Here is a 27,485-nt window from a genome sequence, read left to right as displayed (position 1 = left end):
AGAAACTAAGGTACAATTATACCCACACAGAAATAAAATTCAAAACACTGATTTATGTGGTTCAGTTGCCTGTTCTCTTTTCCATCATGTTTTGAATTTTATGCATGTTTGTCATCTTTGGCTGTTTCCATGTGTCTTTTAACTAATGGGTCCTGCCTTTTTTAACGTTGCTCATTAGGGTTGTTACTTTACTTTGACATCTAGGCATGATTTGCACAGCGTACAAAGTTTTGCATCTAAAATTAACTGTACCTTAATGTATAGACCCAAAAACTAAATGGGAAAAAATGGGAGAAAATGAGCTTAATTTATTTCAAGTTAAATGTGGTGCTGCTCAACTTAATTTCAGCTGAAATGCCATCTTTGTTGAGGACTTTGTTGGGGAAATTCTGAAGTTTCCAACCATGGCAGTTTTTAATCAAAGAAACTACATTGTAATTACCGTACGTGCTGCTTTGATGTTATTTTGGAAAATGAGACAGTCCAACATTCTTATTAATTAATTCACCATATTTTTACCCCACCCTTCAGTACCTAGAGCAGCTTACATAAAAATAAAAATGTTATACATACAAAACATCTAAAACAGCAGACATAAAACTACAGCACAACATAAAACAATTTCTAAAATATTTTGAAAGATTCAGCAGATTTACAAGTGAAAAGATATAATAGCTTGGGAAAACTGGAAGGTCTTCACTTAGTACCACATAATAAAGTGGGTGCCAAAGAAGACTTCCAGGTGGAAGCACTGTTGCCACTCTCTTCCTGGAGGCCGCTTGCCTTACTTCTGATGTAACGGCTATCTGGAAAAGAGGGCCAAACTAGGTGAGCACTTAACAGGTAGCAGGCAGCTACATATCTTGCTTTTCTAAACACACCAACAGTGCAAGAGCCCAGTTCTCACTGGGAAAGCAGCACACAGGGATGGAGAGGATTACCGTATTTTTCGCTCTATAACACGCACCCGACCATAACACGCACATAGTTTTTAGAGGAGGAAAATCCGTAGGCATGCCACCCGTAGGCATTCCCTCCATAACACGCACAGACATTTCCCCTTACTTTTTAGGAGGAAAAAAGTGAGTGTTATGGTGCAAAAAATACGGTATCTTTTTGGTTCTCCACTAAGATCAAATTGGAGATTACCTGTGGGGCTTTGAATCTTGTGGGGGGGGGCACAGAGGGAGACTCCACTGGTACAACGGGGGACCTTTTCTACTAAGGTTCCTAGCCGTGGCAAGGGGCAATCTCCATTCCAGTTTAAGTGGGAGAGTAAAGAAACAAACCTCCCCTTCCTAGGTGCTGCTTTCACAAAAAGAATAAGGTTTGTTATGTACTGAAGTTCTCACCCTGGGCCAGCAGGGGGATACTGTAGATAGTTTTCACTCAGGTCTGCATATGCAAATAAGGAATTGAAAGTGACGTTCAGTGATTGGATAGTTACATAAAGTTGTTACTGCTGCTTTGTAGTTGAGCTCTATATAAGCAAGTTGGCTGAACCCTTCAGTTCAGTTCTGTTCTGGCCTGTGAATAAACAAGAGCTGTCTGAAGAATTGCTGTGTTGTCTGATATGTTCACCCACAACTTAACAAGGTTCCCTTCCTATGTAATTAGCTAAGAAAAAACAAGATGTGTTTTTAAGTAGACGTCAAGTTTATGAATTATTACTACTACAGTTTGTATATATATCAGGGGTAGGCAACCTAAGGCCCGGGGGCCAGATGTGGCCCAATCGACTTCTCAATCCAGCCCGCGGACAGTCCGGGAATCAGCGTGTTTTTACATGAGTAGAATGTGCACTTTTATTTAAAATGTATCTCTGGGTTACTTGTGGTGCATAGGAATTCATTCATTTTTCCGCTTCAAAATATAGTCCGGCCCCCCACATGGTCTGAGGGACGGTGGACCGGCCCACGGCTGAAAAAGGTTGCTGACCCCTGGTATATATATAATACATGCTGCAACAGATAATGTTTTGTTCAATGGGCAGTCCAAAAGCTATAGTTAACTGCAAGACAGGTAACAGAGACCAGGAGGCAGGATCGCAGCAGACATTTTTAAAAAACAACAACTCCATTAATTCTCTGTTCACTTCCAAGCTCAATTCAAAATGCTCATACTATCTTTTAATAATTCATAATCATGTTCCATTTGTGTTTAAAGCATACAATATCCCAATACCTAAAATGGCATTGCTTCTTTTCCAATTCTCAGTAGTTAAAGAAGGACAATTGTTCATTCTGCTCCTCTGTTCAGAGAACAGGTTAGTGAGATTCCTGTTTCTAAACTGGAAATCTCAGATAAAGGAGAAGATACAGAAAATGGACATAGACACTGGGGGACAAACAGCAAGATGGGGGGGGGGAAGCATGAAAAAGATGAGCTTTCAGCCTTAATAAGTTTTCTTTCTTCCCTTGAATTCTCTGCAGTTTTCCATTTTTTCTTAGAGAAGACAAATCTGTAATACAGTAATTGTTCATTCCTAAGGACACTTCCAGACTGCCTCATTGTTCACACAAAACTTGGTTGTTACCCCACACTTCTGTCGCTTTTCTAACCACAAAAAGCCTGATGAGAAAAGTGATAGAAAATTCCACTGGATAGCAGTGTGGGATAGCAACCACTAGCTGGCAATGTCATATAACCTCTGCACAAACATATCTGAATGAATACTCAATAAATAGGAGATGTTGTATAACTTCTGTGCAAGTTTTGTGCAAAGATCAGCATGAGTGTTCCATAAATAGCTAACCTGGAATCTCCTCGGGTTACTTCCAGGGTTGGCAACTGCAATGAGTTGCCTTTGAAAAATAGTTTGAAAACTGCAGTTAGTATAAAATACAGCCTGGTGATCAATTAAGATCACCAATGAGGCTCACCTTCACCATGAAGTGATCCAACTTATGAGTATGTGCAAAAGACACGGCCTTTTCAGTGGTGCAGCCAGAATTATCAGAAATCCTTCCTGTAGAGGTCCGCTAGGATCCTTTATTGTTGGTGTGAGGCATGTTTAAAAAACCTTTCTGTTTTAACAGACTTTTATTAAGTAATTTTTAATCTTCTATTTTTAAAGGTTTTACACCAGCTATTTTCAAATCTTTAAAATTGTTTTAGATTTTTATTCTTTGTTATGTTGTTTAGATTGCTTCATTGTAATGTTACTTCCTTTTTTAATAGCACAATCCTCTGGTCCGTTTAGGTGCATTGAATTTTGAGGATCTCCTGCTCTGTGGATGAAGGTGGGTGCTCATCCTCAGAGAGGGATGTATGGTCTTCCAAACCCTCTCTGAGCCATTTTGGAAAGCCATTTTGGTATGGTGTCAGATAACAGAAATGTGTGTGCTATCTGGCCAGATGTGCACACCCTAAATTAACTTGTTGCCCTCAAATGTGCTGTCTCATCACCAATGCTGAAGTAAAACTTAACTACCCGTCCAGTTGCTTTGAATACTTGGAAGAGAGGTTACCTACCTCAGGCAGCAAAATTTATTCAGCCAACCATCCCATTCCATTACACCAGCAGCTCTGCCAATACAGATTCACTCTCCCTTGCCCATTTTGGATTGCTTTGTTCTTAAATATTTATTTTAATATTGGGTTCATATTTAATTTTTAAAATTTATATTGACCTATAAGGTGTGGTTTTCAAAGGCTTGTCTCATAGTGTCCTGAACATTCCCTGGGTGCCCAGTAGAAAGTGAGATAACGCCTTTACCACCATCTTCCATCTCTGCTCCAGTGGTAGAAGGTACAGGGTGTTCTTATTTTGCCAAGTAAGCAAAAACAGTGTGAGTTCAATGCACACTGCTTTACATTTTTTGGTCAGGCAAACCTAGTTAAAATGGTGGTACAATTGGCTCAGTAGCTCCTATTTCTGTCTGCTTCTGCACCCTGACATTTGGCCGGTTTGGCCAGCCTCTGGCCAAATATGGGATAACCCATATTTTCTTGCAATGTAAGTACAAGTTTCTTTGCAACTTGGTTGCAAAGAACATGTCTGCAAGAACATCTTTTATTGTGAATTCACATACCTGCAATGGCCTTCTATAGCAACATGTGTCCTTTGTGCAGCACATATATTTTAAACATATAAAAAATGCAATACATAGTTCAGCCTAACTGGGATGGGAGCAGTGAGGAACATTGCATCCTCAGACAGACAGGAAGAAGATAAGGGAAGAAGAGCATGTCTAGAAACTGAGAGTGCTTCCAGTTTCCACTATTTTCTGGAAGGTTTCAATCACATACCTGTGAGTTCAGGTTTCACATTTATAATTGATTAGGAGGTCTTGTGCATCAAACCCACTTCCCCAAAGATTAGACATTTTGTGATAAGAAAAAGTTATGGAGAAATGTGCTGGAAGTGTGTGATAACACTTGCTTCAATGCAGTGTCATCCAATATTCCTGTAAACAATCAGAAATAATGCCCATTAAATAGCCAACGTCATTTAATTCCCCTGCAAACAAACCAGGATGCATGCACCCCAACAATGCAATCCTACGCATGTCTACTCATTTATTTCAGTTATGCTTACTCACTCATAGGAATAGAATATAGATGTAGATTATATTTCACATATAAATATGGCACTGTGGTCTAAACCACTGAGCCTCTTGGGCTTGCTGATCGGAAGGTCAGCGGTTTGAATCCGTGCAACGGGGTGAGCTCCCATTGCTCTGTCCCAGCTTCTGCCAACCTAGCAGGAAAGCACACCAGTGCAAGTAGATAAATAGGTAAATGGCAGGAAGGTAAACACTGTTTCTGTGCACTCTGGCATTTGTCGTACTGTTCCGTTGCGCCAGAAGCGGTTTAGTCATGCTGGCCACATGACCTGGAAAGCTGTTTATGGACAAACGCCAGCTCCCTCAGCCTGAAGCGAGATGAGTGCCACACCCCATAGTTGCCTTTGACTGGACTTAACCGTCCAGGGGTCCTTTACCTTTACCTTTATTTCTCAGTTGCTACTGCTGATGCCTTTTTTCTGGTATATATGGGAATATGTTATTATCTTCTGATTCTTGTTTTTACTGCAGTCATCTTGACAAACTAAGCCCATTTCATAAAGTTCTGTTTTCACCTCCTTTGAGCATGCATCCTTTTGTGTCAAATTCTTCCTTTCTGAATTATTGACAGATACAAATTCTATATATTTTAAACACTAGCAAAAAAATTTAAAATGCTTATAGTAGTGTTGCCATATTTCAAACTAAAAATCTGGACAGAAAAACCGGCACTGCCAACATGGGCTGCCATATGTCCAGATTTTCTTGGACGTTTGACTGACTTCCACCCAGGGGTGGGTCTAACACAAGTATAACACAATTGATGGCTTAGGATTGGTGGCTGGCCAAAGTTGGCATCTTGACCTTATGAGGAGTAGAGGCTGTGGAGAGACCATGGAGAATATGCTGTCCTAAATAGTACTATTACTTTACATTTTGCCCTTAAATGACAATCCTTGTTAGATGGGGTATGTGCTACAAAAGGCCCACCCAACCTCTGCAGTTAGGCCACCAAGTCTCTGCCTCTTCACCACCACTTCTCCATTCCTTCATTTTGCTGCTCACTCTTGTTGCCAGCACTAGGGTGCCATTTGCTTTCAGTGGCAGTAGCACACACAGAGCAGATTCAGCCCCTTGTCCCCAAGGTGGGTTAGTCTGCCTGACCCTTTTACAAGTAACACTGTAAAATCATTTTAAAAATTCCTTCCAGTAGCACCTTAGAGACCAACTAAGTTTTGTTATTGGTATGAGCTTTCGTGTGCATGCACACTACTTTAGAATCACCTATTGTAAAATCACCTATTTATATTTTATATTTTGACTACAAAGCTGTAACTTTAAAAAGAAAGTTGTTTTCAACTTTCAGAAATACTAAGGGTGACTTTTTATACCAGGTAACTGTAGTCTAGCCACAAGTTGGGGAAAGAATAAAAATGGGTAGCATTCCTAAAGCACTTTCAAGTGTTTACAGTTGTTCAAATATATTGTTGTGTATTGTCATCCTTACATCTACCTTAAGGTATTATTATTCCCATATTATAGATGAACAGATTGACTCTGAAACTAAGAGGGAATGGCTTGCCTATGACAAAGGTAAGATAAAAAATTGTCATTTCTTGATTTGTATCTCCATTTCTTGCACCTTTTCTCTGAAGTAACTCCTACTTTCTTCACTGAGATTTCCTCCCAGGTAGGTGCTCACAGGATTGCAGCCTTAGTCACTATGCTACATTTCAGAGGACAGGTTTATAACCTGTAAATTGATGTTCATGTTATGGTTCCTGAACCCAAGTGCACCACATAGGTGGAACTCCCACTCTGTGTTTCAGACCACATAGGATTATTGCTCTGAAGCTCATATAACTCTTGCTAAATTGCAACTTTCCATGCTGAAGGGCCCTGGTTATAAATGAAATGTCCTTTTGAGGGGAAAAGATTGACTATTTGTCCTATGTGAATAAGGTTGATTTGGTTATCATGATTTTATGATTTTGAATTGTGCCAGTGTGTTGCATTTTAATTGACTTTTTTTTTTTTTTTTGCCCTGGGAACCTTGGATGGAAGGGTAGGATATAAGTAGAACAAACAAACAAAATAAATTAATAAAACATTAGTTTCCCCCTATAGTTTCACCTTAAGTGAATCCAATAGGTTTTGGAATTTTCTGGATCTTTCTTCCTCTCACTGAAGTCTGAAATGGTATCCCGGCCTGTTCACTGCATTTTACTCCATCACACATTTTTCTTTCTTCTAGTACTTTAATAGGGAATTTAAGGCTTGCAGAGTCTGGCTCCCCCAAAAAGAACTTTCACGCAGCAATGAAAACATCAGGAAAAAAACATTATTTTTGAGGTTTCCATATAAAACCTAAAATGAAATGGTGCCAGATATTTAACTGCAGTTTGGTAATATTCCAGTGACTACATATAGAACTGTTTACTTTGTCTAGCACTGGTGCTTGAAAATCTAGTTAATTCCTCAAAATGAATTTTAGCAAACAGGGCCATATATTGCTTTGCTAAGAATAGGTGACCTAGGCTTAAGTGAAGTGAAATGTGAATAACAGAGAAGCCCTACACTCAATACTTGTTTCAAGAAGAGAAGATACCACTGGGGTGCATATCTGCTTGGAAACACACCCTCTGATGAGGAAGCCCTTCTCCCTAATGTGTAAGAAGTGGCTGCTTGATGGTTAGAAAAATGCACTCTACTCCTGCTCAGGGAATTTTTTTTATTTTCCTATATTAGGTGTTCCAGAGTTAAATCCTAGCATTGAAAACACCTGTAGGGGCTCAGATCTCAGAGGAAACTGATCCCTGCCCCTACTGAGCTCTTGCGACATTTTGAACTGGAAATTAAAAACTGAAAGAGATTACTCATGTATTAGTTCCCAGCCGCACACTACTCAACACACAATTATTTTGTTTCTGCTGGAATCTTAACTGAAACTCACAATGCAGCCTCAAAGGAGTCCCCTGCTGCTGATGATTACAGAGAATCCCACTTCCTGCCACCTAGGCCCATGCAACTCCCTCATTTTCACCACCCTGCAGAGATAAATAATGTATATTAATGTGAAAATATCAACAGCAGAATCTCTTAAATAGTGTTTGCAAAAATCAAACCTCTCTTCAAATCAAAATGATGCACATCTATTAATTTTGACCAAGGAAAGAAGAAAAACTCAAAATCTCCATGAAAAGGCTTTTGAAAAGTGTTAGATCCTCTCCTTGGAAAAAAAGTGTAAGTGGGCTATAGATGGGATATATTTCTAAGAAAGAAACAAATAAACAGCCTCAAGGCTAGACCAGAAAAGGCTCTTTAAGGATGAGGCTATAAAGTGAAAATTGGCAAGGCTGGATCTGTTTTGCTTGCTATGCCCAAGTCATTAAATTGAGTAATGTAGAAAAACAATTATTTGCATCTTAATTATCTGAAACTTCTTTATATTCCAAGGCACATTCCACAGAATCTCTCCCTGCCTGGGGTTTTTTTTATGCTGCAGCAACAGCAATGGGAAGTGTGCCCAACTGGACCCTGTTGCCAGAGAGAGACAACATCCCTTGCCTTTGGGGTGGCATGGATTCCTCTTCTGACTCTGCTTGCTCCTTTCCCTCATGCACTACAATGCAAGAGGATCAGCCCATAAACTGGACAGATCTTGAAATAAATAGCATTGCTACTTTTTTAAAAACAACAACAACAATTCACCTCATAAATTCCCAGCAAGATTTAAAGAAGTGAAAGTATACTGTTTTAACTAAGTCATTGTGGTGTAGTGAATTGAATGGAGACTTAGATTGGGATGATGCAGCTTCAAACCGCTGTCTGGCCATAAATTTCACTGGTTGGCCCACTCTCTATATCCCAGACTAGCCCACCTCACAGATAAAATTGGATAATCTTCCGGTTTGGGACCAGGGTATTGAGGAGCCACCTTTTTCTGTTTCTTGATTGCAATCATCTTCTGAGGCCCTGTCCACCAAGGCAGGTGCAGTTAGAGGGGATATAGGACAGGGCCTTTTCAGTAGCAGTGTCCTGATTGTGGAAACTCCTCCCTAAGGACACGAGACTGGCTTCTCCTGTGTTGTCTTTCTTAGGCAGATGGCAGGTTTTAGGCAGTTTTCTTCCACCAGGTTTTTACGTCCCCTGTTGCTTCTATTTATATCAAACTAATACCTTGATTTTGATTCTTCATGTTATGTAGACTCAGGTCAAAGACTCTGATGAAGTTGCACTACAAGTCAGTGGATTTTAAGCAGTGATGTAGTTTCTCACACAAAAATGGGGTATTTAGTACAATTAATCATCTGTTTTCTTGTTTTCTTTTTAATGAACCTCATGTGGCCACGTCTAACTATATCAAATACCTTTGTTCAAGTCATATAATATTAATAATATTGGCACCCTGGTTTAGACATTTTTTTTCCAGAGAAGTGATCCTGCATTCTCTCACTGAAGAATGCTGAACAGGCCCATAATTGTATAAATTAAATAATCCATAACATGAAAGCTTCTGTTTATATCTGGTAGGCTTTCTTTTTAATCTTACAATCCATAATCCTGTAGATATGTTTTACCTGCAATGAAGTCAAGGAGCTTCTTCTGACTCTATGGCTAGCATACAAGGTTCTAATATTCACATATCAAAAAAAGCAATAGGATGCCTTGCAGGGAATTGGGGGTGGGGTGGGTTCCCTGGTACTTCTCATTTGGCAAATTCTGCTATGCACAGCTAGAGGGTAGTCCTGCTATTGCAGCTGTGCTGGACTGAGGTCCCTGCACTGGGGCAAGGGAAAACATTATTCCAATGCTTGATCCAATGCTTGGTGACACCACTGTTTTCCAAGGATGTATTTATTTGGACCTTGTTTGTCATAACTTCTCATCAACTTGGTTGCCAAGATATCTGTCAATCACGTTAAGCAGGCACCTTCAAGGTATTGTTTTTGGTGCTGATTTTTAAAAAATCAGGGTTGGCATAATGTTTTTGTTTGGTTTTTGACTCACATAACATGAATATATAAGCAGTATGTGGCTATTTTATTAATAATAAAGCATGGAAGGGTGGGGGAGAAGAGAAATATTAGTTGTTTGATAGTGAAGTAATAAACACGGCTGTCTAAATGGGTGAGCCCATAAGACTATTAAGTTCCAGGTATACAATTACCTTGTTGCACTTTTGCTTCTTAGTCTAGGCCCAATAACTTTACCCATTCAGCTGAGATACACAGACCTATCAATGAAATTGCTACTTCCAGAACTCCAAAAACCAGGCATTCAGTGTACCGTATTTTTTGCACCATAACACTCACTTTTTTCCTCCTAGAAAGTAAGGGGAAATGTCTGTGCGTGTTATGGAGGGAATGCCTACGGGTGGCGGGGGGGATCTGCTGCAGTCGTGAGCAGAGGATCCATGGTTCCCCTTCCCTCCTCCGTGGCTCGCTTTGAAACAGCAAAGCGGGAGAAGAGCCGCTGAGTGGGGAGGAGAGAGGGACAGAGAGCCTGCTTCTTTAAAGGAGCAAAGCGGGAGAGGAGAGGAGCCGCTTACATGAGTATAAGCGGCTCCTGTCTGGTTGGTTCCTTTAAAGCAAGCAGGCTCTCTGTCCCTCTCTCCTCCCCACTCAGCTCGCTAAATAGCAGCAAAGTTTTTCAGCTCGCTAAGCCGGGGATGAGCGGGGAGGAGGGAGAAAAGCAGAGCCTGCTTTCTTTAAAGGAGCAAAGCAGGAAAGGAGAGGAGCCTTCTCCCCTTATACCCCTCTTCTTCATTATTAGCAGCATCCTTCTCCACCCACCCCACGCGTGCTCCTTGTCCCTTGAGTGCTTTTCCTTCCCTCCCCACTTAAAACGTGGTTACAAAGCACAGATCCACATGGATCCTCAGGATTTTTGCACTGGGTCACCCCAAATTCACCATCAGATCACATAGCATGTCCATGGCTACATCTTGCACCAAAAAAATCACGCACCCACTGTTGCCTGGGGCTGCAGTGGTGCCAAAACGTGGTTACAAAGCATGGATCCACATGGATCCTCAGGATTTTTGCATTGGGCTACTACAAACTCACTGTCAGATCACATGTCTGTGGCCACAGCATGAACCACAAAAATCATACATCCACTGTTTCGTTTAGAATATTTTTTTTCTTGTTTTCCTCCTCTAAAAACTACGTGCGTGTTATGGTCGGGTGTGTGTTATAGAGCGAAAAATACAGTAGATTGAATGAGAATCAGTTGTGATATAGTAGCTAAAGACTGAGGGTGAGTTAAGCCTTTTGCACAATGGGTAGTCCTTAGCAAGTCACTAACTCAGCCCAGCTTACCTCATAAGTTTGTTGTGAGGATAAAATGGGATTTCCCCCATTCATGTTGTACAGCAGGGGTGCCGATCAAAGAGGGCCAGATTTGATGAAGTGAACATGGGTGAGGGCCAACCAAAGTTGTTGTTGACTTTTTTTTTTAGAATTGAAGTTGTTGACCTTTTTTGGGGATTTTACCCCAGGAAAGTGGGCTTACCATGGAGTGACATGGAGCAGTCCGTTCAACTACTGGATTCCAGACAGGCTGCCATTTCCCTACATCTTTGTTTTTCCCAATTAGCAGCTCCAGCCCCCTCTGCAGCTGCCCAAAAGCACCTATGTTTGTTTCCTGACTCTGCTTCTGTCTCCTTTGCTCATTCATAGACTTCAAAGGAGCCAAAATTACTCCTTACACTACTGGGCTACCCATATTTTATTGCGTACAGGAACAATAAGATTGCAAAAGGCAATATCCATTCGGATTGCAAGGTTAAGTTTTTTCTGCTGTTCCCAAAACATGGTGGAGGGAAATGTGTAGACCCAGCTGAACTGTGATTCTCTACAAGTATATTTCTAGGTGCTATATTATTGAGATGGGAGGTAGAAATCAAGGAAAGTTGTTCCTTGCAAGTACCTCCACCCGGGCTTCCTGGGGCTGAGATTGTCTTGCCTGAGCTCCTGTGTCCCTATGTGGTTTAGGGATTTTTCTGCCACAGACTCTTTTGTGCCTGCCCCTGCCCCTGCCCCAGCTCTAGCTCTGTTGTGGTTTCATTGTGGGCTCTAATTCCAGTCATTGTCTCAGCTATCCTTCTCCATCTGTATATGGGAACAGCGACCTACATATTTGGGGAGTTCTGATAGTGACTGAAAGGAGCATCTCCTTCTTTTGAGGCAAGTTTATTCTCTATTTCTCTCTGTGGGTGAAGTAGAAGCAGGGCCAGGGCCAGGTAATGGGCACTGGGGAGCCAGGGAGGAAGGCTTTTTCTCTCCATCCTCAGCTTTTGTGTGTGGAAATAATATGAGGCTGGTTCACATGTTTATCCGATATACAAATAGTGTATGAACATTATACAGTGCTGTGTATTAATAAGGCATATCTGCATTGAGCTAATAATATGAAACATCCAGCCTCAAAATATTTCTACCCCTTTGGACCTTCACTTCTTTAAGCAATTCCAAATTTACACGTATATGTTTGTCATATATGTATTCAGATGTGGGTTGCATCTGCTCACATGGCAGAAGGCATGTGGGTGGGGCGGGGGTTGAGAAAGTAGAAAGCATACTTACAGAATCATAGAATCATAGAATGGTACAGTTGGAAGGGATCCCAAGGATCATGTAGTCCAACCCCCTGCAATGCAGGAATCTCAGCTAAAACATCCATGATAGATGGCCATTTGACCTCTGCTTAAAAGCCTCCAAGGGAGGAGAGTCTACAACCTCCCAACAGAGACCATTTCATACATCCTGAAACCCAGTCATGCCACTTTAGGGGCAGGACTGTAACTCAGTGGTAGAGTACATGCTTTGTATGCTGAAAGTCCCAGGTTCAGTCCTTGGCATGTCTAGATAGGACTCCTGATTGAAACTCCAGAGAGCTGCTGCCAGCCAGTGTAGACAGTACTGAACTAGATAGTTCAGTGATCTGTTGCAGTATAGGGCAGCTTCCTAGGTAAGACCTGTTGAAAAAGGATGAAGTGTAGATGAATGGGCAGATAGACAGGAGACGCAGCTCAAAATCTCTTATCAGTCATGAGCCTCAAAGCTCCTGTGCACATTGAGAAATTGCTTCTTAACATGTGGAAATTCATGTGGAGTATTTTAGATCATAATGGGATATTTGCCCTATGTTGTACTCAGGGTTATAAACGCACCTCATAGTCTGTGTGTAGGTTTTGTGTCGATTCCCACATATGTAGGAATCTGATGGCTTCAAGTGGCCTCACTGAGGCTCAGTAAATTTGAAGACACTTCTTACTATGAAAAGTACTACAGATCTGACAACAACAATTATTTGAAAACAACAGTTAAGGTGAACATTGATTTTCCATTCTGCCTCCACCCGCACTCTCTGCAAATGACACTGAGTAAAATAACTGCCAGCATAATTGCTTTGGTCTGCCCTATATAAGGCAATATTATCATTTAGATGATCGTGCACAGCAAAGGTGTGGATCTGAATGTAAGCTTCATTTGTGTAAGCAGCCAGCACCTGGGATCCAGGCACAAGCTGTTCCTACCCCCACAACGCTCCCCCTGTCCATGTCAGAAAGAGAAACATGACACTCTCATATTGTTTTTAACATGCAGAGCTCAGCCTGCAGTTTGCCTTGCTAAGAAGTCCTTGTCATTATGAATGTGCATTTATGAGTGCATTGTACACAATCCTGGTATGCAAATGTGGAGCATTCAGAGAAGTGAAATCATTCTGTGTTATTATTATCTTTGTAAATTACATCTTAAGAGTTGTTTGGTTGTGTGTGCATGTGTGTGTGTGTGTGTGTGTTTTTGAGGACTTTATGATGGCAGTTTAGTCTCAGCCATGTAGCACAAAGTGTTTCTTTCATTATTAACAATAACTGAGCCAATGAAAATGCTTTTAAAAATACACCAGACAAGCAGTTATCCGGCTCTTCCTTTTCAACATCCACAAACCATCTTTTAGCATCTTATAAACCAGCATATAAAACAGCTTTGTAAACATCTGCTTTTCATTGTTAATTGTCAGGAAAAATTAGAGGCTTAAATGCTTCTTTTGCAGCGCTTCTTAATCCTGTAAGAAAAGCGCTAGATTCTCACCACTCTCCCTTTTCTAGAGCAGGTCCTTCAGACTGTCCCCCCCCCCACCTTTGTAAAATAAATAAATGTTGGCTCACATTTATTAATGGACAATTTAACATTTTAGATTTCTAAACATAACAACCCATTTTGCAGTGCTATGAATGAGTCACAGTGAACGCAGAATTTTACATATTTCCTGGGAGCTATAAAATGCAGTTTCTTTTACATTTTGTTGCTTGCCCCCCAAATGCTTTTGAGGGTTGCTTCTGTCTTTTTGAGGAAAACTTCAATGAAGTGCTAATAAAAATATGAAGACTTTCAAAATTCTCTATAAATGACTCTTCCCAGGAGCTGGTGAATGATAGCTAGCTGTAGGAAGCTCATAAATGAAACAGACTTTTTACGAAAAAGCGGGGATTAAAAATTGCAACAATGCTTCTTTAGTTATTTATCTAGCAAGAAGCACAATAAAAACAATCTTCTTACAGCATCATAGTGTTTTGTTTTTAAATATTTTTTCCATTTAAAAATTTAAAAATCCCATTTGCTTTCCCCCTTCAACCCTATCCTCAGAATCAATGCTGGTGCAGTCTGCCTGGCAAAGATTTGCTTCAGGTACTGTTCACAATACCCAGTAGCTGTATTATAGAAGTGGGTGGAAAGGCAATCTGTTCACAAAATATGTTCTACCTTTAAAAAACTATTACCCTTACTCTAGATTTGCCACATTTAAATCTTCTCCTTTTGCTCCACTACTCATATTGGGGGGTGGGGGGATATCTCACAGTTTAACAAATATATGGTTTGCTCAGCTTTAAATCATTTTCTTCACTTACAGTCAGTCAATTAAACATTTACTCAGTGTATTTATTTTAATTTCAGACTCTTTAAAATATAAATCCACCCAGCTGCATCTTAACAGAAAGAGGTGCCTCAGAGTTAGAACCTTAAAAGGCAATGACAACAGGCAGATTATATTTTTGTTTGTTTTTTTCTCTGCCTTGGAATTACTGCTTTTATGTAAACGTTGACTTTTTATTACAAAAAAAACTTTAATGAAGAAGGAAAGAAAGAAAGTACACAAACAACAGTATTGTAAAACATAATATTGCTGTGATTTGCTTACAGCAGTCATTGCCAGTCTGGTGCCCTCCAGGGATTTTGGACACAACTCTGTGCCAAGGCTGCCTGAGGCTCAAGAGCTGTAGTCTAAAACATCTGGAGGGCACCAGGTTGGCAAAGGCTGTAATACTGGAGCTAGAATCCCATTACTATTTCCTGATGTAATGCTTTCAATGGAACTGATTATTGTCAATGTAGTCCATAGGGTAAAATTACATAACACTGCTTAATGCATTTGTGTATTAATTTCCATGGTATCATAAATCTAAGAAGCCTTAACATTTCATATCGTATTAGGATATAAAGTCCCTTGTTGTAAAGGCTGTGTGTTTACTGTGCAAATAAAAATGCCCCTGTCTTTCAAGAGCTGTTGATAGAAACACTGGAAGACGCTACCTGTAAAATGACTTCATTCAAGTTAATCTGTAATTAAACCCTGATAATATTTGAAGATTCTATTTAAGAATGTTTTGCTGTTGCAATAAAATATAGTCTTCATTTCTAATGTGCTAATGAGCACTTTTAAATGTTAATGGATAATTCTTAGGTTCATTTGCTAATTATTCAGATAAAGAAATCAACGCCACTGGCCAATTCCTTCAAACCTTTCTCGCAGCAAGTCCATTTGCTGTTTGTACTTCCACAACTTTCAAAAAGTTAAGCATAAATAAAAGTTAAAAGAATTATCACATTTAAGCTGAAAACTGAATTCATTTAGCACCCCTTCTAATACAATAAAGCATTATTAAATAGAGAGGAGAATGAGAGCCCTTCTTTTGACCAAAATCTACTTAATTTACATTTTAGAACAGATGTTAGCTAAGCATTTTACTAATTTTAGCTGCTATCTTGACTGGGTGATATTCCTAATTACAATGTTTAATCCTTTACACTAAAGCATGCCACTGTTACTATTATTCTCTGACTCCATAAACCCTCTTACTTGCCTTTTTTTACTTCTCTATGCAGCTTTCAAACAATCTTATTGATTTGATATCTTGCTTCTAGAGATATCTACTTGGAAGCTTCATCCAAGCATTTACCAGCTTGTAATGGGGAAAACATTGGTTCTAAGAATATAACTGCTAGCTATTAAGTACTATGTTATATAGTACATTTTTCTTTTAAGGTAATAATAATAAAAATATTAATAAATAAATTTGTAATTATAATTATAAGCATTATTATTGAATGTGGGCAAAGTGGGATCAATATGCAAGTATAATATATGCACATACAACCAGCATATAGAAGGTTTATATAAATCAATCACTTCTGATAATGTTTTCCCATTCAGGCATCCACACGCAAGTGACTTAGACTACTCTTGAAAGCATGGGAATTTGGCTAGAGCACAGATGTTCTTGTGCTCCTTTTATTTGTTTAAATGGGGCTTGTGCAGACAAACTTTCCAGCAGGTTGTGTTTTAAGCCCTTGCACACTGATTTGCCCCATAGATGTGTGTGGAATGAAAGGCAGTTAGCTTAATTTAGCTTTATCCTGCTCTTGACATCACTAGTGCTTTATATGAATCATCTATATGTAGATGCAGCTATAGCTTAAGGAATGAAACAAACATTGCCTCTACACAGGTACAGTATCAATTGATTTAGGAGTCTTAGAGACTTCACAATTTGACTACTGAACTGGGGCAAAGTAATAATTTTATTTGTGTGACCACAGGCCATAACAAGCTAAACTTGGCTGACCCCATAAACAAATAAGGAATGCCCTTTGCCAGCAGTCCAGATCTACACCAATCAATGGAAATTGTGTCATTGATTTCCCAGGCTTGCAGACAGCAGCCTGTGATTCAGTATTCCTGGAGGCGATAAGCACTTAAGATTTTCACATCTGCTTTGGGAGAAATGTTTTTTCCTCTGCACAGGCACTTTTTTTAATATAAGGAAAGACTCAGAAATCAGGGACATTACTATGTACACTAGAGTAATCATCAATTAGCTGGCTTGGCTTCAGTAAGGAATTATGGTTGCTCAGGGCCTTTGCTGCCCTACTGCAGAGCTTTCTTAACTTCTACTTTGCAGCCCAATCCTATGCTTGTGTACTCAGAAGGACTTTCTTTGCAGGTACAACATTATCCTATTTTGGCAGAGAGACACAAAACTTCTTTAGAAGCTCTGGGCACATGCACTGGTGGCTGCACAACTAGAGATGATTAGAGAATATGAAAATCTGAGGCAACATACCTGTAAGCCCCCTGGAACTCAGCTGGACTTACTTCTGAGTAGGCAGTGGATAGGAGTTCTCAGGTTTCATATTTGAGAGCTTTCAAGGACTTGTACTACTATTTTATTTTTTAAAAGACATGTTCAAAAGAAAGTTTTCAAAATAGTGAGGTCAGTTTTTCTTCCAGAGACGTATCCAGAAAGATCTAGCTAGTGATGGCGGGATAAAAGAGCACAAATTTTGTTTTGTATTTTCTGAAACAGCACCTTCCTTGTTCACCATGTTAGCTATCCCAACTCTCACTTTTCTTTTAACTGTTAGCGATTTTTCGTTTCCTTAGCATTGAGGTACCCACCAACCTGATGTACCACTTTTTGCTCAGATAGCAGAGAAATGGGAACAACTATTTAAAAAAGAAGATACTTGACTAATCTCCAAGTAAATAGGTTGTCTGTTAAGGGCAACCTGCAGAAGAAAAGTGAATTGTCTCCAAATGAGAATGTTCTGTCAGGCAGGTGATAAGAGGCTTTGTCTACAGGTGTGTGTGTGTGGGGGGGGTCACCTTATTCAGAAACAACTTCCTGTACTGCAGACACAACCCCTGGGCATTCCTCTCTAAGTATTTCTGCTCAACATAAACTCCCCCTGGTATTTGACGCTAACATTTGCCTTTCATACTAACAGATCTTACATGATAGCATTATATGAGGAATCTGTCAGGCCACAGTGTCAACCTGCACCACCCATAGACTTTCTAAGTTAAGGGTTCTGAGAGTAAGGCTTCTATTTGCATAGTTACCAAGGAGTAAGTCCCATTGAACTCCTTGGTACTTCCGAGTAAAAACATACATAATACCGCGGTATGAACGGTTCCGAGGCCATGCTTGTTTTCTTTGGGGTGAAGTACCGTTGAACCACACAGGGGGTCTTACTTCAGGATAAAACATTCACAGGATCGGGCTGCAAAAAGCGTCGACACCCTTTTAAGCATTTTACTTCCCCGAGACTAATTTTTCTTTTCCCTTCTCGCTTCCACATTTTGTTGAAATGTGTCGAAGAGCAACAAAAGGAACTTTGCGCGAAAACTCAGGAAAGAGCCCCGATTCCTCCTCAGCTGTGTGACCTGAGCGCGTCTTCCTAGTTTGCACTGGGCTCTTGAATGAGTTGTAGCTTTCATTTTCCTTTGCAAAGGGGCGAAAGAGAAATCTCTCCCGCCCACCCGGGCTCGTTCAAATCCCGTCAATATCAGTTCTGGTCTCCCGGATCACATGGCTGGGCAAAGCTAATTGATATTATCCGGGAGCAGCCTGAAGAATCAGGATTTAAGTGGGCGGAGATGGGGTAGGAGGGAGAGAAGAGGATTATTAGAAGAATTTCCCTTTCTTTTATTTATTTCAGGGTTGATAAAGCGTACAGAAATTGAATGTTGGGAAATGATACCAGATCCTAAAGCAGCGCTTAGAACGTGTATATATATATATATATATTTAAAAACCCGTCAGGAATTAAAAAGCTGCAGAAATAAAATAAGACTTAGGAAGAAACCTCGTTGTGTAGCTCTTCAGGCATGTACAGCCCCGAAAGGAAAAAGCAACTCCCCTCGGAGTCCGAGAGATCCCATCACAGAAGGGAATCCCATTGGCCGCTTCCGCGCCCTCATGATGCTCATCCTCCTGGGTGATCTGATCTGATGCCCTTCTGTTCTTAACTGCCTTCTGCCATTCTCATTAGAAAGGTATTCAGCTTCTCTTCCCAGTCCTTCCATTACTTTCGCTATGTTCTTATCAGGACCTTTTTTTTAAAAAATGGCTTTGCAAAGCGGTAATCCTTAACGCTCCATTGGCAGGCTTTGGATCTGTCCCCCCCCCCCCCATCCGCCCTCTATATTTTCCTTACATGCCGCGGCTGCTATTCGGGGGATGGCCTCGAGGTGGCGATTTAGGCACATAAACAAAGGCTTCTCCAAAGCGGCGGCGGCTGAGCGCGCGCGTCTTTTCTGCAGTTTACCTCTTATTAGGCTAACGGTGCCGCTAATGTTTTGGTTTTGTGATCCGTCACGTCTGCCTTGTTAGGGGGGAGAGGGGGAAGCGCGCGGCTCCAGAGAAGCTCCTGACTCTCCTTGCACGCCGAAGAGCGGCACGATTTCACCAAAGACCGGGCGCTCAGTAAAACCCACCAGCCCCTGCCCACTTTCTTCTTCTTTTTTTAAAAACTAGGCTTATTATTTATTTTGTGTCAGTTTGTAGGAGCGGGAATTGACACAGCAGAAGGAGCGTCTTAAGACTCCCTGCTCAGCTCCACCTGGCGCTCCGTGGCGGAGCAGACTGCCCACCCGATGTCTGAAGGCGCGACCGTAAATAAAGAGGGAGCCCCCCCCCAGCCCAGCTTACCTCCCAAGAGCGAAGGGCAACCTCGGGGGCGGAGGAGGAGGAAGAGGGAGCCATCCGAGGCATCTGTCACTCGATCAGTCCTTCCCGTCTCTGCCTAGCGGTGACAAACTTGCAGGACGCCTCGATCGCCTCCCTCCCCTCCCCCTCCCTCCCCCCTCTCTCTCCATCTGCCCCGCTTTCCCCAAGTCAGCCTTAACCCATCCACAAGTCAACCAACGGTTCTTCCCACCCTTCCTCCTCATCCCACACACCTTTCACTGGAGGCTGGGGGACCAGCAGTCCCTCGCGTTTCCTTCTCGCCGCCCCCACCCCCCTCTCTCCGACACCCCCCCTCCACCGCCCCAGTCAGCGTCCTCCCCTAGAGCGCGGAGCAACCAGCCGGTTGCCAGGATGACATTTCCCCTGTAAGGCTCTCTTTTTGAGACCCAGGAAGCAGGTAAGGATGCCAAGGACGATCCCGGCTGCGCAGGGCTTGGAGCAGAAGGCGCGAGAGCAGAGCAGGGAGCGAGAGCAAGGCGGAGGGAGGCAGGCAGGCGGGCGGAGGGTGGGTGGGACAGGGCGCCCCGGAGGGGAGCTGCCGAAAACACGTCTTAAACACAAAAATCTCCGCCGGCTCCTTTGCTCTTCTTCTTTCTCTTCTTCTTCTTCTTCTTCTTCTTCTTCTTCTTCTTCTTCTTCTTCAATTCTTCAATTCTTTGCCTTTGCGTTTTGGAAGAGCTCGTGAGGTCCCACGCGCACTTCCTGCACTTTTGGTGGCCCTTTCCCAGCTTTTGATCCTCCCACTTTTGGAGAGGTGATGGGAGGGGGAGAGTTACCCTATGATTAAAACACACACACACACACACACACACACACACACAATAATTACGAGTGGTGTTGTCTTGACCCCTGGAAGTTTGCAGAGCCCGGGAGCAGCCCACCATGATCACAGTCACCACCATCATTTACCTTCTTCGAATACCTTCGCGGTAATAATTATTCTCGGTTGCTTTAAGTGCAATACATTTTATTGCCTCAGAGACCATCTACTGTTTGATTGAATTATTCATATCCCCCCTCTTTTTTGGTGTAGAAGACTGCATCTGGGGACTCTGATGTGACGTGTATATTTTTTTCCTCCTCCCCCCCCCTCCAGGAACAAAGGGAATGTGGAAATGAAAGAGAGAGGGGAGAGAGGCTGGCAGATGTGATGAGCTGCGGCGAAGGTGTATCCAGTTTGGCACTCCCCCTTCCTTCTCTCTCTCTCTCTCTCTCTCTCTCTCTCTCTCTCTCTCTCTCTCTCCTTGCTCTCTCTGCAGCCTCGGTGAATCACAGCCTTCCTCAGGCAGCCTGCCCTCTCGCACTGTAAGTACCCCCAGCCTGCTCTCCGTAGCGGCAGCACCGGCAGCATGCAAATCCCAGCCTCTCTCCATCTCCCCCCGCTTTGCCTTTGCGCTGCACGTGGAGCGCGAGAGGGGTCTTCCCAACCAACTGTCCCAGGCAAGGGAAGAAGAAGCAAAGATTCCACGTGCAACTTTTCTTTCGAGCTGTCTTTGGGCGTTGGGGGGGGGGGGGAGGAGGACTCCAGCTGGCTTGCCAGGTTTCTGTTTTGTTTTGTTTTCCCTGGGGGAGGAAGTGTAGCGGGGTGTTATTGGCTGGTGGAATTTCAGGCTTTTGTTGTGGTCGATTCCTCTCAAACGTTGTAGATGAACTCAAAAGTGCCACTTCCGCTCAAGGGACAATACCTCGCATCCTGTCAATAGCCGACTGGAGGGATGGTTAGATTTTGTTGTCTTAGGCTGTGTGGATGCAGAGGGGATGCGTGTCCGGTGAGTTATATGGGGTTGGGGTCCTTCTGCTCCCACAGATGCAAATCGCCTTGGGGAGGGAGTTTTGCACTGTCTGGGAATTCAGAACAACTTCTGGGTCGGCCTGTAAGAGAACCATGTGCTCGCTTTTTGCCTGACGTAACTTTTTTTTTTTTGCCAATCGTGCGATTTTATTCCTAAATTTGTCCATGAAAATCATTCTCTTTTAATTAATTAAAAAGTTGCTTTTCCTTATTACTCCTCCTTCTTCGAGTTATTTTCCTCAGCCTGTAAAAAAGAGAAATAAAAAGAGAGAGTAGACTTTACCAGTGGGGTAAGTTTTCCATAAAACTTTACTGGCAGCTGAACCCCGTTGAGTTGCGCCCAGTCCTACTTACGTTTACTCCGACATGTTAACTTTAGCTCAGTGGAAAATTGCTGCCCCTAATAAAACTGTTTAGGACTGCAGCCTTTCTTCCAAGCAAAGCATCCTTGCCCAGTTAGCCCTGCCAGCTTCAGCGGGATTTACTCTCAAGTAAAGAGGGAGCGGTTAGGATCGTAGCCTCACGCCTTGTTGTGCTTTCATAGAATGAACGTGGTTTTAGATCAGCCATGTGCTTCTAGACGGGGCACCGGAGATGTTACACACCTGGACTTGGGAGGCCTTCGGTTTTGGGGAGACTTGCCTGTGAGGCAGCATGTTGAGGGTGGTAAGTGTGCCTCCCTCAGCTCTCCTGTGTGAGTCAGCATTGTCAGGGAAGAGAGAGATTCTGCACCATTTGTAGAAAGCCTTGCGAGAACAGAACATCTCTCCCTTCCTAACCTTGATCTCAGAAAAGTTGAGGGTCCTGCACAAGTTTCAAGCGGCATAGGCGCTCCTAACTGTGTGCATAGGATTTGGGCCGCACGTGGTGGCAAGTCCGAATCTTGCTCGTCTCCTCTTCATTCGATTCAGCAGCCCAGCACTAAGACTGTGGCTGGATGATCGGCATGAAATCGCCTGGTAGAGGCACTGGGGTTTTTAGTTCTCCAAAGCCCTGCCGGGATTCCTTCAGCTTCCAGTAGGGGAAAGTCCCGTTCAGATCAAAAAGCCGCCTTCGGAGACCGGCATCCGATTCCTTAGCAGCTCGCAGTCACTTCGCTGGGATGACTTTCCCCCCCTCCTTAAGTTTGACACAAGATGAGGCCGAATAACGGCAATATGGGACTTATTCCCATTGCGCAGTGTTTAGAGTAGGGCTCAGCCAGACCGGCGTGTTGAATTCTACCCTGAGGGCAGCGCAGTGCCGGGATACGTCTATGTACCTCTTGATCTGTTTAATCCTGATTTCCGCACTTTGATATAACTAAAAGAATCGTCACCCCGGGGTTGCAAAAATTCCAAATGTATCCCGCGGGCGAGTTTTGTTCTCCCTAAGTTTGGAAATATTTGTCGTGCGCTCTACGCCTCCGGCGCTGCAAAAGATGCTCCCCGGTCGCCTGCATGGACATGAGTTTGGTTCCTGGTGCATCTCCCACCTGATGCTTCTTCCGTGCATTGATTGACACAACACGCCCGACAGGGCTCAATAATACAGGCATCCGAGGGCAGAGCGTCAGGCAGCAGCCGGCGTTCCCTCGCACGCATGCAAAGTGCGCATTTGGGCCGTTTTCTTATAGATCTCGCTGCAAGGCAAGGCTAGCCGGGTTGGAATCGGGGTGTTGGGGGGGACACCGCAGGTAAAATTAAGTCTCTTCTTAGACTTTGCGTCTTTTGGGTGCAGGAGTAGGCAAGTTTACGAATCACACAAGTCTCTTCAACAGCTAGGGATTTGTTTTAGATCTTATCACTCGATGGGGAAGAAATGTTGCTCCGTATACATCTTAATAATTTGTGTATCGATTTATTAAAACAAGATTGGAAAAAGAATCTCAGACTTTATGGCAATTAAAATGTGGGTTTTTAAAAATGCACGAGGCTCCCTCGTGATAATGTATAAACTAAACTAGGAGAAATAAGTTTAGTGAAAATCGTGGAAGGCGCTAGGCGCAAACTTTGTTGGTAAGAAAACAATTTGAATGAAAGGAAAGGAATAGTCAAAATTAGGATGTGTTGTAGATGTGCAGTTTAGGAAATTTTGAGGAAAAAAGCTGTCCAGAAGAACCGGGTAAATTAAAACGCGGGAAGAGAAACAGGAATGCAGGTTAGCAAAGGACTGCCTTTTTAATTGGGGAGGAATATCAGAATTAAAATGTAAACAAGAACTAGAAAATTTCTAGCGATCCCGACTTTTTCAGAGCAACCCTTTATATGTCTACCCAGAAGCAAGTTCAATTGAATGTAAGTGGAGTTACTCTAAGGTAAGTGTACATAGGGTTGCAAACTTAAAACTACTTATTCCTCCGAAGCGGGCATTTAAATGGGCCAGAATATCTTACGTGGTCTTGTTAGCGGATGAGAAAAGAAGAAACGCTTTCATTAAGTTTTGAAGGATCAATCTCCCCACGTGAATTGAATTGAAATGAAACCAGATTAGGGCAAATGCGCTGTTTCGCTGTTCATCCCTAGGATTTGGGTCGCTGCCTATATTGCGCCGAGCGCTCTGCCCAGGTAGGTGCTGGGATCCCAACCAAACCCGCCCATTTGGGGACTTCAGACACAGCAGTGATGCTCCCTTCTTGGCCTTTTGGAAACGCGTGCAGCTTTTTGGAAACAGAAAAGTTCCCCCGTCTTGATCTGCGAAAGCAGTAGGTGGTGATGGGACCGGCCTGGCCCCCAAGCACAAAGGCGGACCCACAAAGCGCCTCTTCTGTTTTGGGGGCCTGGGGGGGGAGGCGGCTGCCCCCCGCGCGCCTTCCGCCTCGCATCCCCTTGCGTCGAGGTGCGAAGAATATCAAAAGGGCGAGAGAGGCGCGCTAAGTTTTTCCACTGGTGGTTGCTCACATGATCCCGGCGCCTCCTGGCACTTTGAAAAGCCTCTTTCAAGGTTTGACTGCCCCACACACCTTTTTTTAAAAAAAATAAATAAATCCTAAAAAGAAAATGATTGAGAGACTTTTCTCTTTCATGCAACATTAAACACCCACACCCCTCCCTCTTTTGGATTTATTCTCTCCATCTCTTCACAGTTCTACTTCTCTTCCCCAGCCTCGGCTTCTAATTAACACTTCGAAGGAAGTGAAAGTTCCTCAAATGCCTCCCCCCGTTGGTTTTCGGGCAAGGCACCCTCAGGAACCGCAAACCAGCAGTTCAGCTTGAACCCATAACTTAGGGTCCTGTTCTCTTGGCCCACTTCGAGCTATGCGCCAGTGTTCCTTTGCGACCGCCCAGCACCCGCGTATCAATTCATGTTTATTACTCTGTTTACAATATCTCCTATTTCCTCCATCGCGGAACCCAGGGCGGCGTACACGTGCTTCCCATGCGATCTCCTATCCAGACGTTCGCCCTTTCTCGGTCCTGCTTAGCTTCAGCCCAGCGGGGGCCTTCGGAACACATCAGAAGTCGCGATTCCGCCCAGCGAAAGTCGAAGGGGCCACTTTGAGAGAGTTGAATTCAGCGGAGTTCTTCAGCTCGACCCAAAACTCTAAAAAAAACACACCCCTCTTCCTCCTTCTAGTGAACTGCCACCTTGCATCTCTAGCGCACCCCGTAGTTGATGTTAAGTAAGGGAATAGGAAGCAATACCGCAATCCTAGCTAACCGTGTCTAATCAGAAGCAAGTTACGGGTAAGTTAGTTTAGGGTTAGTCCGAGTAAACTCTTTGGATTTCTGTGACCAAGTGCGAAGACCGCAGCCTGCCACCTGACCTTGCCTCCTCCAGTTTCGAGTGACTTCTAGCAGCCTGCTGCTGTATGTACTTTCTCAGGAGTAAGCCCCACTGTTGTCAACGGAACTTCTTCCAAAGTAAGAGTGCGAGAGAAACTTTGCAGCCCGCCTAAGTCTTCTTTTACAACTCTCTCCGCCACCTGAGCATCCTGACCAGCATTCTCAGGAAGTCAGTCCGATAAGCTCACTCTGCGATTCTGTGCAGAGTTACTAAGTTGTGAGACTCATCGAGGTTGGCGAGACTTATTTCTATCTAAACCTGCGGGCGAGCGGTCCGCAACGGGGTTTAGGATTACAGGCCGCATTTCCTATGTGAGCCTTTGTATCTTCCCTCCTTCTAATTTCTCTGCTGACCTCCCTCTTATTCCCGGCTCCTCTCCCCCTTTCTTCTGTTCTCGCACCCTCTACCTTGTCTTCCCCTAAAAGTTCCAGTACATAATGCGCGGGAAGGAATAACCCTGCAGTCACTTCTCTTGGGAGGAAGGGTCCTCCCCCCCCCGCTCCCCCTTTTAACCCACTGGGCCACCCCCTTCCCCTCTCCAGTTTTCCATTAAGCCTTGCTTTACCGGTCAGTGTTAGTCGTGCAACCCAAGTACGGTAAGTAAGTCTACAGGATCCCATTCTTAAGCACCATGGCTCGATAGATTCACAAATTCATGCCGTATCATAGCTTTTACGCACCTCCCTGCGAGTAAGCCCCATTGATTTCAGTCAAGGGAACAACGCAGCAACTCTTAAACACATTTGCTGAATGTCCAAAAGAACTCAGTGGGACATCCAGGTAAGTTTGTGTAGGAGGATCGGCGTGCAGTTGTGTTTAAAGTCAATGTGGGTTCCTTCCTATCCCAACCTAATAGCGCCCTCCTGTATACGTCTACTCAGAAGAAAGACTCATTTGCTTCAAGTAAGTAAGTGGGGCATAGGATTGAAGGCTAAACATCAGTTGTCTTGAAAGTAATTCCTATTGATTTCAACGGGACTTACTTGCAAGTGAGCGTGGTTAGAATAGCACCGAAGGTTAAAAGCGCGCGCAGCATGACCTAAGTAAATCCCACTGAAATCAGCCGGAAGCTTCTGAGTAAATAAGCATAGGATCTGGCAGCGCGGCTGTAATCCTATATAGTGGGATTTACGTCTGCATAAATATTCTTAGGATGGAGGTTTAATTAACCCATCTGCACATAAGATTCAGATAAATCAGTGGAACTCAACGGAAGCAACCAGGAGGGCACGATGCAGCCAAAATTAAGCACTTGCTTAAAGCTCTCATTTAAATGAATGTCCTTACTTTTGGCAGGATTCCCCCACTTGCTTCCTTGACAGGAAGTTCTGTTGAAATGAATGGGTATAACTTCAATTCTTCACACATGCGTTTGGCGGTGAGCGTCATTGACTGAACATAGCGGGGCTTACTTCGAAGTAAACACGCACAGAATGCGGTTGCGCGGCTGACAGTCCGACTGACACATTTGCCACGGGAGTCTTAAGTTCCCTGAAAACCAAAGCCCCCAAGAGGGTGGCTGCAGTCCTAGGCACGCTTTTTTTTGGCCGGGGAGGGGCAGGAGGAGGTGAAGCGTCACTAACCGCTGAACACGTTTACTTGGAAGCAAATCTGATTAACTTCAGCGCGACTTATGTTCAGAGATGCGCGCTTAAGAATCTCGCAGCCCGGAAGGCTGCGGATTGTCCCGCTGTGCCCCAAAGTGTTTACTCCCAGGAAAGAGCGCGTAGGACTGCAGCCGTCTGCCAATCGTTCTCTGATGAGTGGCGACTGCGAAGGGAAGGGAAGGGGGAAGCGGGGGGGGGGATTGTGGTTAGGAGTGCGCGCGCGCGCCTGTTGTGGGGGGGAGAGGGAGGGAGAGAAACTGATATTTCACTTTCTCTTTTGTGCTCACTTTCTCTTGGGTCGTTCGGTTCCACGCTCCCCCCCCCCCCGACTTTACCGCTCCCTCCCTGCCTCCCGGCTGTGTTCTTGTTGGTGTGTGTTGTTGCCTCGTCTTGCCTTGCCGTCGGGGGTGGGGGTAAGAAGAGAGAAGCGGCGGCGGCGATATAGCAGCCCTGCCTCCTTTCGCCTTCCTCCGATCAATGCCCCTGGCCACTCACTTTCTGATGTTGCACGACGGGAAATGCTTTGAATACTTACGACATGGCCGCTCACGTTGATTGCCAAGATTGACAGCAGTAAACCAGCGCCTTCGCTTGTATCAGGAGGGGAGAGAGAGAAAGAGAGAGAGAGGCGGGGGGAGCAGGGAGGGGGAAGCCAAGCCCAACAACAAACAATAATGAACCCGATTGTAACTAAATCTCCAGGCAACCCGTCAGCAAACTTCTCCTGACGATCTGGATCCTGCGCATCCGTGGCCCGAAGAAACGCAGCCAGCCAGTAGCTCAGTGAATTTATTCCTTTCGTTAGTATTTCTGCAGCTTGTTTACCCAGCCCTACAGACACTCATTCACCTTTTCCTTCCTTCCGTCCGGCTACGGCAGTTTGTTTGTTTATTGTTGTTATTGTTTTTAAAGGAAGGACCCCCCCAAGGCTTATAAAACGCCACACTGGATCTCGAAGGAGGTAACTAGGAAAAGCAAACCGGCGCAGCGCT

The 27,485-nt window shown here is 43.6% G+C and overlaps 1 protein-coding gene and 1 long non-coding RNA gene across 5 annotated transcripts in view; one reads left to right on the top strand and one right to left on the bottom strand.

The window, feature by feature from the left end:
- The window catches only part of SOX6 (SRY-box transcription factor 6), a 466,488-nt gene that overhangs the window by 7,124 nt on the left and 431,879 nt on the right, over positions 1–27,485 (top strand). The window contains exons 2-4 of one of the 4 annotated variants that reach the window (XM_080975160.1): positions 3,203–3,242; positions 6,051–6,101; positions 20,426–20,634. The gene's annotated coding sequence lies outside the window, so the exon portion shown is untranslated. Of the gene's footprint in view, positions 1–3,202; positions 3,243–6,050; positions 6,102–20,293; positions 20,635–27,137; positions 27,455–27,485 lie in introns of those variants that run through there. The other 3 variants (XM_080975165.1, XM_080975162.1, XM_080975166.1) reach the window with 3 other exon arrangements.
- LOC308459841 lies at positions 20,644–26,952 on the bottom strand. The gene is made up of 3 exons (XR_013978336.1): positions 26,781–26,952; positions 26,174–26,214; positions 20,644–21,365 (listed from the first exon to the last, which is right to left on the bottom strand). It is a non-coding gene; the product is annotated as an uncharacterized lncRNA (long non-coding RNA).

This window comes from Podarcis pityusensis (assembly GCF_964106645.2).
Source record: "Podarcis pityusensis genome assembly, chromosome: 1".
In the NCBI taxonomy this organism is placed as follows: domain Eukaryota; kingdom Metazoa; phylum Chordata; class Lepidosauria; order Squamata; family Lacertidae; genus Podarcis; species Podarcis pityusensis.
Note: the sequence above shows the minus strand (reverse complement) of the source record. Positions and strands in the feature narration are given on the sequence as shown.